This window comes from Hypanus sabinus, chromosome 13 (genome assembly GCF_030144855.1).
Source record: "Hypanus sabinus isolate sHypSab1 chromosome 13, sHypSab1.hap1, whole genome shotgun sequence".
Lineage (NCBI taxonomy): Eukaryota > Metazoa > Chordata > Chondrichthyes > Myliobatiformes > Dasyatidae > Hypanus > Hypanus sabinus.
This window is the reverse complement of record NC_082718.1, coordinates 78,413,532-78,427,153: the sequence shown is the minus strand read 5'-3', so window position 1 is coordinate 78,427,153 and position 13,622 is coordinate 78,413,532.

Below are 13,622 nucleotides of genomic sequence, written 5' to 3'. Positions count from 1 at the left end.
GAGTGGTGTGTGTAGTGTGCAGGTTAGTTCAGTGATGAGTGGTGTGTGTGTAGTGTGTGTAGCGTGCAGGTTAGTTCAGTGATGAGTGGTGTGTGTGTGTGTAGTGTGTGTAGCGTGCAGGTTAGTTCAGTGATGAGTGGTCTGTGTGTGTGTGTGTGTAGTGTGCAGGTCAGTTCAGTGATGAGTGGTGTGTGTGTGTGTGTAGTGTGTGTAGCGTGCAGGTTTGTTCAGTGATGAGTAGTGTGTGTGTGTGTAGTGTGCAGGTCAGTTCAGTGATGAGTGGTGTGTGTAGTGTGCAGGTCAGTTCACTGATGAGTGGTGTGTGTGTAGTGTGTGTAGCGTGCAGGTTAGTTCAGTGATGAGTGGCGTGTGTGTAGTGTGCAGGTTAGTTCAGTGATGAGTGGTGTGTGTGTAGTGTGCAGGTTAGTTCAGTGATGAGTGGTGTGTGTGTAGTGTGTGTAGCGTGCAGGTTAGTTCAGTGATGAGTAGTGTGTGTGTAGTGTGCAGGTTAGTTCAGTAATGAGTAGTGTGTGTGTGTGTAGTGTGTAGGTCATTTCAGTGCTGAGCGGTGTGTGTAGTGTGCAGGTTAGTTCAGTGATGAGTGGTGTGTGTGTAGTGTGTGTAGTGTGCAGGTTAGTTCAGTGATGAGTGGTGTGTGTGTGTGTGTGTGTGTAGTGTGCAGGTCAGTTCAGTGCTCAGTGGTGTGTGTAGTGTGCAAGTCAGTTCAGTGATGAGTGGTGTGTGTGTAGTGTGTGTAGCGTGCAGGTTAGTTCAGTGATGAGTGGTGTGTGTGTAGTGTGTGTAGCGTGCAGGTTAGTTCAGTGATGAGTGGTGTGTGTGTGTGTGTGTGTAGCGTGCAGGTTAGTTCAGTGATGAGTGGTGTGTGTATAGTGTGCAGGTCAGTTCAGTGATGAGTGGTGTTTGTGTGTGTGTGTGTAGTGTGCAGGTCAGTTCAGTGATGAGTGGTGTGTGTGTAGCGTGCAGGTCAGTTCAGTGATGAGTGGTGTGTGTGTAGTGTGTGTAGTGTGCAGGTTAGTTCAGTGATGAGTGGTGTGTGTGTAGTGAGTGTAGCGTGCAGGTTAGTTCAGTGATGAGTGGTGTGTGTGTGTATGTGTGTAGTGTGCAGGTTAGTTCAGTGATGAGTGGTGTGTGTGTAGTGAGTGTAGCGTGCAGGTTAGTTCAGTGATGAGTGGTGTGTGTGTGTGTGTGTGTAGCGTGCAGGTTAGTTCAGTGATGAGTGGTGTGTGTGTAATGTGCAGGTTAGTTCAATGATGAGTGGTGTGTGTGTGTGTATGTAGTGTGCAGGTCAGTTCAATGATGAGTGGTGTGTGTGTAGTGTGTGTAGTGTGCAGGTTAGTTCAGTGATGAGTGGTGTGTGTGTAGTGTGCAGGTTAGTTCAGTGATGAGTGGTGTGTGTGTAGTGTGTGTAGCGTGCAGGTTAGTTCAGTGATGAGTGGTGTGTGTGTAGTGTGCAGGTTAGTTCAGTGATGAGTGGTGCGTGTGTAGTGTGTGTAGTGTGCAGGTTTAGTGATGAGTGGTGTGTGTGTAGTGTGTGTAGCGTGCAGGTTAGTTCAGTGATGAGTGATGTGTGTGTAGCGTGCAGGTTTGTTCAGTGATGAGTGGTGTGTGTGTAGTGTGTGTAGCGTGCAGGTTAGTTCAGTGATGAGTGATGTGTGTGTAGCGTGCAGGTTAGTTCAGTGATGAGTGGTGTGTGTGTAGTGTGTGTAGCGTGCAGGTTAGTTCAGTGATGAGTGGTGTGTGTGTAGCGTGCAGGTTAGTTCAGTGATGAGTGGTGTGTGTGTAGTGTGTGTAGCGTGCAGGTTATTTCAGTGATGAGTGGTGTGTGTGTAGCGTGCAGGTTAGTTCAGTGATGAGTAGTGTGTGTGTGTGTAGTGTGTGTAGCGTGCAGGTTAGTTCAGTGATGAGTGGTGTGTGTGTAGTGTGTGTAGCGTGCAGGTTATTTCAGTGATGAGTTGTGTGTGTGTAGCGTGCAGGTTAGTTCAGTGATGAGTGGTGTGTGTGTAGCGTGCAGGTTAGTTCAGTGATGAGTGGTGTGTGTGTAGCGTGCAGGTTAGTTCAGTGATGAGTGGTGTGTGTGTAGTGTGTGTAACGTGCAGGTTAGTTTAGTGATGAGTGGTGTGTGTGTAGTGTGTGTAGCGTGCAGGTTAGTTCAGTGATGAGTGGTGTGTGTGTAGCTTGCAGTTTAGTTCAGTGATGAGTGGTGTGTGTGTAGCGTGCAGGTTAGTTCAGTGATGAGTGTTGTGTGTGTAGTGTGCAGGTCAGTTCAGTGATGAGTGGTGTGTGTGTAGTGTGTGTAGTGTGCAGGTTAGTTCAGTGATGAGTGGTGTGTGTGTAGTGTGCAGGTTAGTTCAGTGATGAGTGGTGTGTGTGTAGTGTGTGTAGAGTGCAGGTTAGTTCAGTGATGAGTAGTGTGTGTGTGTGTGTAGTGTGCAGGTCAGTTCAGTGATGAGTGGTGTGTGTGTGTGTGTAGGTCATTTCAGTGCTGAGTGGTGTGTGTAGTGTGCAGGTCAGTTCAGTGATGAGTGGTGTGTGTGTAGTGTGTGTAGCGTGCAGCTTAGTTCAGTGATGAGTGGTGTGTGTGTGTAGTGCGCAGGTTAGTTCAGTGATGAGTTGTGTGTGTGTGTGTGTGTGTGTAGTGTGCAGGTCAGTTCAGTGCTGAGTGGTGTGTGTAGTGTGCAGGTTAGTTCAGTGATGAGTGGTGTGTGTGTAGTGTGTGTAGTGTGCAGGTTAGTTCAGTGATGAGTGGTGTGTGTGTAGTGTGTGTATTGTGCAGGTTAGTTCAGTAATGAGTGGTGTGTGTGTAATGTGCAGGTTAGTTCAGTGATGAGTGGTGTGTGTGTAATGTGCAGGTTAGTTCAATGATGAGTGGTGTGTATGTAGTGTGCAGGTCAGTTCAGTGATGAGTGGTGTGTGTGTAGTGTGTGTAGTGTGCAGGTTAGTTCAGTGATGAGTGGTGTGTGTGTAGTGAGTGTAGCGTGCAGGTTAGTTCAGTGATGAGTGGTGTGTGTGTAGTGTGTGTAGCGTGCAGGTTAGTTCAGTGATGAGTGGTGTGTGTGTAGCGTGCAGGTTAGTTCAGTGATGAGTGGTGTGTGTGTAGTGTGCAGGTTAGTTCAGTGATGAGTGGTGCGTGTGTAGTGTGTGTAGTGTGCAGGTTAGTTCAGTGATGAGTGGTGTGTGTGTAATGTGCAGGTTAGTTCAATGATGAGTGGTGTGTGTGTAGTGTGTGTAGTGTGCAGGTTAGTTCAGTGATGAGTGGTGTGTGTGTAGTGTGCAGGTTAGTTCAGTGATGAGTGGTGTGTGTGTAGTGTGTGTAGCGTGCAGGTTAGTTCAGTGATGAGTGGTGTGTGTGTAGTGTGCAGGTTAGTTCAGTGATGAGTGGTGCGTGTGTAGTGTGTGTAGTGTGCAGGTTTAGTGATGAGTGGGGTGTGTGTAGTGTGTGTAGCGTGCAGGTTAGTTCAGTGATGAGTGATGTGTGTGTAGCGTGCAGGTTAGTTCAGTGATGAGTGGTGTGTGTGTAGTGTGTGTAGCGTGCAGGTTAGTTCAGTGATGAGTGGTGTGTGTGTAGCGTGCAGGTTAGTTCAGTGATGAGTGGTGTGTGTGTAGTGTCTGTAGCGTGCAGGTTATTTCAGTGATGAGTGGTGTGTGTGTAGCGTGCAGGTTAGTTCAGTGATGAGTAGTGTGTGTGTAGTGTGTGTAGCGTGCAGGTTAGTTCAGTGATGAGTGGTGTGTGTGTAGTGTGTGTAGCGTGCAGGTTAGTTCAGTGATGAGTGCTGTGTGTGTAGTGTGTGTAGCGTGCAGGTTATTTCAGTGATGAGTGGTGTGTGTGTAGCGTGCAGGTTAGTTCAGTGATGAGTGGTGTGTGTGTAGTGTGCAGGTCAGTTCAGTGATGAGTGGGGTGTGTGTAGTGTGTGTAGCTTGCAGGTTAGTTCAGTGATGAGTGGTGTGTGTGTAGCGTGCAGGTTAGTTCAGTGATGAGTGGTGTGTGTGTAGCGTGCAGGTTAGTTCAGTGATGAATGGTGTGTGTGTAGTGTGTGTAGCGTGCAGGTTAGTTCAGTGATAAGTGGTGTGTGTGTAGCGTGCAGGTTAGTTCAGTGATGAGTGGTGTGTGTGTAGTGTGTGTAACGTGCAGGTTAGTTTAGTGATGAGTGGTGTGTGTGTGTGTGTAGTGTGCAGGTTAGTTCAGTGATGAGTGGTGTGTGTGTAGTCTGTGTAGCGTGCAGGTTAGTTCAGTGATGAGTGGTGTGTGTGTAGCGTGCAGGTTAGTTCAGTGATGTGTGGTGTGTGTGTGTAGTGTGTGTAGCGTGCAGGTTAGTTCAGTGATGAGTGGTGTGTGTGTAGCGTGCAGGTTAGTTCAGTGATGAATGGTGTGTGTGTGCAGTGTGTGTAGCGTGCAGGTTAGTTCTGTGATGAGTGGTGTGTGTGTAGTGTGCAGGTTAGTTCAGTGATGAGTGGTGTGTGTGTAGTCTGCGTAGTGTGCAGGTTAGTTCAGTGATGAGTAGTGTGTGTGTGTGTAGTGTGTGTAGCGTGCAGGTTAGTTCAGTGATGAGTGGTGTGTGTGTAGTGTGTGTAGCGTGCAGGTTATTTCAGTGATGAGTTGTGTGTGTGTAGCGTGCAGGTTAGTTCAGTGATGAGTGGTGTGTGTGTAGCGTGCAGGTTAGTTCAGTGATGAGTGGTGTGTGTGTAGCGTGCAGGTTAGTTCAGTGATGAGTGGTGTGTGTGTAGTGTGTGTAACGTGCAGGTTAGTTTAGTGATGAGTGGTGTGTGTGTAGTGTGTGTAGCGTGCAGGTTAGTTCAGTGATGAGTGGTGTGTGTGTCGCGTGCAGTTTAGTTCAGTGATGAGTGGTGTGTGTGTAGCGTGCAGGTTAGTTCAGTGATGAGTGTTGTGTGTGTAGTGTGCAGGTCAGTTCAGTGATGAGTGGTGTGTGTGTAGTGTGTGTAGTGTGCAGTTTAGTTCAGTGATGAGTGGTGTGTGTGTAGTGTGCAGGTTAGTTCAGTGATGAGTGGTGTGTGTGTAGTGTGTGTAGCGTGCAGGTTAGTTCAGTGATGAGTAGTGTGTGTGTGTGTGTAGTGTGCAGGTCAGTTCAGTGATGAGTGGTGTGTGTGTGTGTGTAGGTCATTTCAGTGCTGAGTGGTGTGTGTAGTGTGCAGGTCAGTTCAGTGATGAGTGGTGTGTGTGTAGTGTGTGTAGCGTGCAGCTTAGTTCAGTGATGAGTGGTGTGTGTGTGTAGTGCGCAGGTTAGTTCAGTGATGAGTTGTGTGTGTGTGTGTGTGTGTGTGTAGTGTGCAGGTCGGTTCAGTGCTGAGTGGTGTGTGTAGTGTGCAGGTTAGTTCAGTGATGAGTGGTGTGTGTGTAGTGTGTGTAGTGTGCAGGTTAGTTCAGTGATGAGTGGTGTGTGTGTAATGTGCAGGTTAGTTCAGTGATGAGTGGTGTGTGTGTGTGTGTAGTGTGCAGGTTAGTTCAGTGATGAGTGGTGTGTGTGTAGTGTGTGTAGTGTGCAGGTTAGTTCAGTGATGAGTGGTGTGTGTGTAATGTGCAGGTTAGTTCAGTGATGAGTGGTGTGTGTGTAATGTGCAGGTTAGTTCAATGATGAGTGGTGTGTATGTAGTGTGCAGGTCAGTTCAGTGATGAGTGGTGTGTGTGTAGTGTGTGTAGTGTGCAGGTTAGTTCAGTGATGAGTGGTGTGTGTGTAGTGAGTGTAGCGTGCAGGTTAGTTCAGTGATGAGTGGTGTGTGTGTAGTGTGTGTAGCGTGCAGGTTAGTTCAGTGATGAGTGGTGTGTGTGTAGCGTGCAGGTTAGTTCAGTGATGAGTGGTGTGTGTGTAGCGTGCAGGTTAGTTCAGTGATGAGTGGTGTGTGTGTAGTGTGCAGGTTAGTTCAGTGATGAGTGGTGTGTGTGTAATGTGCAGGTTAGTTCAATGATGAGTGGTGTGTGTGTGTGTATGTCGTGTGCAGGTCAGTTCAATGATGAGTGGTGTGTGTGTAGTGTGTGTAGTGTGCAGGTTAGTTCAGTGATGAGTGGTGTGTGTGTAGTGTGCAGGTTAGTTCAGTGATGAGTGGTGTGTGTGTAGTGTGTGTAGCGTGCAGGTTAGTTCAGTGATGAGTGGTGTGTGTGTAGTGTGCAGGTTAGTTCAGTGATGAGTGGTGCGTGTGTAGTGTGTGTAGTGTGCAGGTTTAGTGATGAGTGGGGTGTGTGTAGTGTGTGTAGCGTGCAGGTTAGTTCAGTGATGAGTGATGTGTGTGTAGCGTGCAGGTTAGTTCAGTGATGAGTGGTGTGTGTGTAGTGTGTGTAGCGTGCAGGTTAGTTCAGTGATGAGTGGTGTGTGTGTAGCGTGCAGGTTAGTTCAGTGATGAGTGGTGTGTGTGTAGTGTGTGTAGCGTGCAGGTTATTTCAGTGATGAGTGGTGTGTGTGTAGCGTGCAGGTTAGTTCAGTGATGAGTAGTGTGTGTGTAGTGTGTGTAGCGTGCAGGTTAGTTCAGTGATGAGTGGTGTGTGTGTAGTGTGTGTAGCGTGCAGGTTAGTTCAGTGATGAGTGGTGTGTGTGTAGTGTGTGTAGCGTGCAGGTTATTTCAGTGATGAGTGGTGTGTGTGTAGCATGCAGGTTAGTTCAGTGATGAGTGGTGTGTGTGTAGCGTGCAGGTTAGTTCAGTGATGAGTGGTGTGTGTGTAGCGTGCAGGTTAGTTCAGTGATGAGTGGTGTGTGTGTAGTGTGTGTAACGTGCAGGTTAGTTTAGTGATGAGTGGTGTGTGTGTAGTGTGTGTAGCGTGCAGGTTAGTTCAGTGATGAGTGGTGTGTGTGTAGCGTGCAGTTTAGTTCAGTGATGAGTGGTGTGTGTGTAGCGTGCAGGTTAGTTCAGTGATGAGTGGTGTGTGTGTAGTGTGCAGGTCAGTTCAGTGATGAGTGGTGTGTGTGTAGTGTGTGTAGCTTGCAGGTTAGTTCAGTGATGAGTGGTGTGTGTGTAGCGTGCAGGTTAGTTCAGTGATGAGTGGTGTGTGTGTAGCGTGCAGGTTAGTTCAGTGATGAATGGTGTGTGTGTAGTGTGTGTAGCGTGCAGGTTAGTTCAGTGATGAGTGGTGTGTGTGTAGCGTGCAGGTTAGTTCAGTGATGAGTGGTGTGTGTGTGTGTGTGTGTAGTGTGCAGGTTAGTTCAGTGATGAGTGGTGTGTGTGTAGTCTGTGTAGCGTGCAGGTTAGTTCAGTGATGAGTGGTGTGTGTGTAGCGTGCAGGTTAGTTCAGTGATGTGTGGTGTGTGTGTGTAGTGTGTGTAGCGTGCAGGTTAGTTCAGTGATGAGTGGTGTGTGTGTAGCGTGCAGGTTAGTTCAGTGATGAATGGTGTGTGTGTGCAGTGTGTGTAGCGTGCAGGTTAGTTCTGTGATGAGTGGTGTGTGTGTAGTGTGCAGGTTAGTTCAGTGATGAGTGGTGTGTGTGTAGTCTGCGTAGTGTGCAGGTTAGCTCAGTGATGAGTGGTGTGTGTGTAGCATGCAGGTTACTTCAGTGATGAGTGGTGTGTGTGTAGTGTGTGTAGCGTGCAGGTTAGTTCAGTGATGAGTGGTGTGTGTGTAGTGTGCGTAGTGTGCAGGTTAACTCAGTGATGAGTGGTGTGTGTGTAGTGTGTGTAGTGTGCAGGTTAGTTCAGTGATGAGTGGTATGTGTGTAGTGTGTGTAACGTGCAGGTTAGTTCAGTGATCTGTGGTGTGTGTGTGTAGTGTGTGTAGCGTGCAGGTTATTTCAGTGATGAGTGGTGTGTGTGTAGCGTGCAGGTTAGTTCAGTGATGAGTGGTGTGTGTGTAACGTGCAGGTTAGTTCAGTGATGAGTGGTGTGTGTGTAGTGTGCGTAACGTGCAGGTTAGTTCAGTGATGAGTGGTGTGTGTCTAGTGTGTGTAGCGTGCAGGTTATTTCAGTGATGAGTGGTGTGTGTGTAGCGTGCAGGTTAGTTCAGTGATGAGTAGTGTGTGTGTGTAGTGTGTGTAGCGTGCAGGTTAGTTCAGTGATGAGTGGTGTGTGTGTAGCGTGTGTAGCGTGCAGGTTAGTTCAGTGCTGAGTGGTGTGTGTGTGTGTGTGTGTGTGTAATGTGCAGGTTAGTTCAGTGATGAGTGGTGTGTGTCTAGTGTGTGTAGCGTGCAGGTTATTTCAGTGATGAGTGGTGTGTGTGTAGCGTGCAGGTTAGTTCAGTGATGAGTGGAGTGTGTGTGTAGTGTGTGTAGCGTGCAGGTTAGTTCAGTGATGAGTGGTGTGTGTGTAGCGTGTGTAGCGTGCAGGTTAGTTCAGTGATGAGTAGTGTGTGTGTGTAGTGTGTGTAGCGTGCAGGTTAGTTCAGTGCTGAGTGGTGTGTGTGTGTGTGTGTGTAGCGTGCAGGTTAGTTCAGTGATGAGTGGTGTGTGTGTGTGTGTGTATAGTGTGCAGGTCAGTTCAGTGATGAGTGGGGTGTGTGTAGTGTGTGTAGCGTGCAGGTTAGTTCAGTGATGAGTGGTGTGTGTGTAGTGTGTGTAGCGTGCAGGTTAGTTCAGTGATGAGTAGTGTGTGTGTGTGTTTAGTGTGCAGGTCAGTTCAGTGATGAGTGGTGTGTGTGTGTGTGTAGTCTGCAGGTCAGTTCAGTGATGAGTGGTGTGTGTGTGTGTAGGTTAGTTCAGTGATGAGTGGTGTGTGTGTAGTGTGTGTGTGTGTAGGTTAGTTCAGTGATGAGTGGTGTGTGTGTAGTGTGTGTAGCGTGCAGGTCAGTTCAGTGATGAGTGGTGTGTGTGTGTGTGTGTAGTGTGCAGGTCAGTTCAGTGATGAGTGGTGTGTGTGTAGTGTGTGTAACGTGCAGGTTAGTTCAATGATGAGTGGTGTGTGTGTAGTGTGTGTAGTGTGCAGGTCAGTTCAGTGATGAGTGGTGTGTGTAGCGTGCAGGTTAGTTCAGTGATGAGTGGTGTGTGTGTAGTGTGTGTAGCGTGCAGGTTAGTTCAGTGATGAGTGGTGTGTGTGTAGTGTGTGTAGTGTGCAGGTTAGTTCAGTGATGAGTGGTGTGTGTGTAGTGTGTGTAGCGTGCAGGTTAGTTCAGTGATGAGTGGTGTGTGTGTGTAACGTGCAGGTTAGTTCAGTGATGAGTGGTGTGTGTGTAGTGTGTGTAGCGTGCAGGTTAGTTCAGTGATGAGTGGTGTGTGTGTAACGTGCAGGTTAGTTCTGTGATGAGTGGTGTGTGTGTAGTGTGTGTAGCGTGCAGGTTAGTTCAGTGATGAGTGGTGTGTGTGTAACGTGCAGGTTAGTTCAGTGATGAGTGGTGTGTGTGTAGTGTGTGTAGCGTGCAGGTTAGTTCAATGATGAGTGGTGTGTGTGTAGCGTGCAGGTTAGTTCAGTGATGAGTGTAGTGTGTGTAGCGTGCAGGTTAGTTCAGTGATGAGTGGTGTGTGTGTAGTGTGCAGGTTAGTTCAGTGATGAGTGGTGTGTGTGTAGTGTGTGTAACGTGCAGGTTAGTTCAGTGATGAGTGGTGTGTGTGTTGTGTGTGTAGCGTGCAGGTTAGTTCAGTGATGAGTGGTGTGTGTGTAGTGTGTGTAGTGTGCAGGTTAGTTCAGTAATGAGTGGTGTGTGTGTAATGTGCAGGTTAGTTCAGTGATGAGTGGTGTGTGTGTGTGTGTAGTGTGTGTAGCGTGCAGGTTAGTTCAGTGATGAGTGGTGTGTGTGTAATGTGCAGGTTACTTCAATGATGAGTGGTGTGTGTGTGTGTATGTAGTGTGCAGGTCAGTTCAATGATGAGTGGTGTGTGTGTAGTGTGTGTAGTGTGCAGGTCAGTTCAATGATGAGTGGTGTGTGTGTAGTGTGCACGTTAGTTCAGTGATGAGTGGTGTGTGTGTAGTGTGTGTAGCGTGCAGGTTAGTTCAGTGATGAGTGGTGTGTGTGTAGTGTGTGTAGCGTGCAGGTTAGTTCAGTGATGAGTGGTGTGTGTGTGTGTATGTAGTGTGCAGGTCAGTTCAATGATGAGTGGTGTGTGTGTAGTGTGCACGTTAGTTCAGTGATGAGTGGTGTGTGTGTAGTGTGTGTAGCGTGCAGGTTAGTTCAGTGATGAGTGGTGTGTGTGTAGTGTGTGTAGCGTGCAGGTTAGTTCAGTGATGAGTGGTGTGTGTGTAGTGTGTGTAGCGTGCAGGTTAGTTCAGTGATGAGTGGTGTGTGTGTAGTGTGTGTAGCGTGCAGGTTAGTTCAGTGATGAGTGGTGTGTGTGTGTGTATGTAGTGTGCAGGTCAGTTCAATGATGAGTGGTGTGTGTGTATTGTGCAGGTTAGTTCAGTGATGAGTGGTGTGTGTGTAGTGTGTGTAGCGTGCAGGTTAGTTCAGTGATGAGTGGTGTGTGTGTAGTGTGCAGGTTAGTTCAGTGATGAGTGGTGTGTGTGTAGTGTGTGTAGCGTGCAGGTTAGTTCAGTGATGAGTGCCGTGTGTGTAGTGTGCAGGTCAGTTCAGTGATGAGTGGTGTGTGTGTAGTGTGTGTAGTGTGCAGGTCAGTTCAGTGCTGAGTGGTGTGTGTGTAGTGTGCAGGTCAGTTCAGTGATGAGTGGTGTGTGTGTGTGTGTAGTGTGCAGGTCAGTTCAGTGATGAGTGGCGTGTGTGTAGTGTGCAGGTCAGTTCAGTGATGACTGGTGTGTGTGTAGTGTGTGTAGTGTGCAGGTCAGTTCAGTGCTGAGTGGTGTGTGTAGTGTGCAGGTTAGTTCAGTGATGAGTGGTGTGTGTGTTGTGTGTGTAGCGTGCAGGTTAGTTCAGTGATGAGTGGTGTGTGTGTAGTGTGTGTAGTGTGCAGGTTAGTTCAGTAATGAGTGGTGTGTGTGTAGTGTGTGTAGCGTGCAGGTTAGTTCAGTGATGAGTGGTGTGTGTGTAGTGTGTGTAATGTGCAGGTTAGTTCAGTGATGAGTGGTGTGTGTGTGTGTGTAGTGTGTGTAGCGTGCAGGTTAGTTCAGTGATGAGTGGTGTGTGTGTAGTGTGTGTAGTGTGCAGGTTAGTTCAGTAATGAGTGGTGTGTGTGTAGTGTGTGTAGCGTGCAGGTTAGTTCAGTGATGAGTGGTGTGTGTGTAGTGTGTGTAATGTGCAGGTTAGTTCAGTGATGAGTGGTGTGTGTGTGTGTGTAGTGTGTGTAGCGTGCAGGTTAGTTCAGTGATGAGTGGTGTGTGTGTAATGTGCATTGTACTTCAATGATGAGTGGTGTGTGTGTGTGTATGTAGTGTGCAGGTCAGTTCAATGATGAGTGGTGTGTGTGTAGTGTGTGTAGTGTGCAGGTCAGTTCAATGATGAGTGGTGTGTGTGTGTAGTGTGCACGTTAGTTCAGTGATGAGTGGTGTGTGTGTAGTGTGTGTAGCGTGCAGGTTAGTTCAGTGATGAGTGGTGTGTGTGTAGTGTGTGTAGCGTGCAGGTTAGTTCAGTGATGAGTGGTGTGTGTGTAGTGTGTGTAGCGTGCAGGTTAGTTCAGTGATGAGTGGTGTGTGTGTAGTGTGTGTAGCGTGCAGGTTAGTTCAGTGATGAGTGGTGTGTGTGTGTGTATGTAGTGTGCAGGTCAGTTCAATGATGAGTGGTGCGTGTGTAGTGTGCAGGTTAGTTCAGTGATGAGTGGTGTGTGTGTAGTGTGTGTAGCGTGCAGGTTAGTTCAGTGATGAGTGGTGTGTGTGTAGTGTGCAGGTTAGTTCAGTGATGAGTGGTGCGTGTGTAGTGTGTGTAGTGTGCAGGTTCAGTGATGAGTGGTGTGTGTGTAGTGTGTGTAGCGTGCAGGTTAGTTCAGTGATGAGTGGTGTGTGTGTAGCGTGCAGGTTAGTTCAGTGATGAGTGGTGTGTGTTTAGTGTGTGTAGCGTGCAGGTTAGTTCAGTGATGAGTGGTGTGTGTGTAGCGTGCAGGTTAGTTCAGTGATGAGTGGTGTGTGTGTAGTGTGTGTAACGTGCAGGTTAGTTCAGTGATGTGTGGTGTGTGTGTGTAGTGTGTAGCGTGCAGGTTAGTTCAATGATGAGTGGTGTGTGTGTAGCGTGCAGGTTAGTTCAGTGATGAGTGGTGTGTGTGTAATGTGCAGGTTAGTTCAATGATGAGTGGTGTGTGTGTGTGTATGTAGTGTGCAGGTCAGTTCAATGATGAGTGGTGTGTGTGTAGTGTGTGTAGCGTGCAGGTTAGTTCAGTGATGAGTGGTGTGTGTGTAGTGTGCAGGTTAGTTCAGTGATGAGTGGTGTGTGTGTAGTGTGTGTAGCGTGCAGGTTAGTTCAGTGATGAGTGGTGTGTGTGTAGTGTGCAGGTTAGTTCAGTGATGAGTGGTGCGTGTGTAGTGTGTGTAGTGTGCAGGTTCAGTGATGAGTGGTGTGTGTGTAGTGTGCAGGTTAGTTCAGTGATGAGTGGTGTGTGTGTAGTGTGTGTAGCGTGCAGGTTAGTTCAGTGATGAGTGGTGTGTCTGTAGCGTGCAGGTTAGTTCAGTGATGAGTGGTGTGTGTGTAGTGTGTGTAGCGTGCAGGTTAGTTCAGTGATGAGTGGTGTGTGTAACGTGCAGGTTAGTTCAGTGATGTGTGGTGTTTGTGTGTAGTGTGTGTAGCGTGCAGGTTAGTTCAGTGATGAGTGGTGTGTGTGTAGCGTGCAGGTTAGTTCAGTGATGAGTGGTGTGTGTGTAGCGTGCAGGTTAGTTCTGTGATGAGTGGTGTGTGTGTAGTGTGCAGGTCAATTCAGTGATGAGTGGTGTGTGTGTAGTGTGCAGGTTAGTTCAGTGATGAGTGGTGTGTGTGTAGCGTGCAGGTTAGTTCAGTGATGAATGGTGTGTGTGTGTAGTGTGTGTAGCGTGCAGGTTAGTTCTGTGATGAGTGGTGTGTGTGTAGTGTGCAGGTTAGTTCAGTGATGAGTGGTGTGTGTGTAGTGTGCGTAGTGTGCAGGTTAGCTCAGTGATGAGTGGTGTGTGTGTAGTGTGTGTAGCGTGCAGGTTAGTTCAGTGATGAGTGGTGTGTGTGTAGTGTGTGTAGCGTGCAGGTTAGTTCAGTGATCAGTGGTGTGTGCGTAGTGTGTGTAACGTGCAGGTTAGTTCAGTGATGTGTGGTGTGTGTGTGTAGTGTGTGTAGTGTGCAGGTTATTTCAGTGATGAGTGGTGTGTGTGTAGCGTGCAGGTTAGTTCAGTGATGAGTGGTGTGTGTGTAGCGTGCAGGTTAGTTCAGTGATGAGTGGTGTGTGTGTAGTGTGTGTAGCGTGCAGGTTAGTTCAGTGATGTGTGGTGTGTGTGTAGTGTGTGTAGCGTGCAGGTTATTTCAGTGATGAGTGGTGTGTGTGTAGCGTGCAGGTTAGTTCAGTGATGAATAGTGTGTGTGTGTGTGTGTGTATAGTGTGCAGGTCAGTTCAGTGATGAATGGTGTGTGTGTAGTGTGTGTAGCGTGCAGGTTAGTTCAGTGATGAGTGGTGTGTGTGTGTGTGTGTAGTGTGCAGGTCAGTTCAGTGATGAGTGGAGTGTGTGTGTGTGTGTAGTGTGCAGGTCAGTTCAGTGATGAGTGGAGTGTGTGTGTGTGTGTGTAGTGTGCAGGTCAGTTCAGTGATGACGGGTGTGTGTGTAGCGTGCAGGTTAGTTCAGTGATGAGTGGTGTGTGTGTAGTGTGCAGGTTAGTTCAGTGATGAGTGGTGTGTGTGTAGTGTG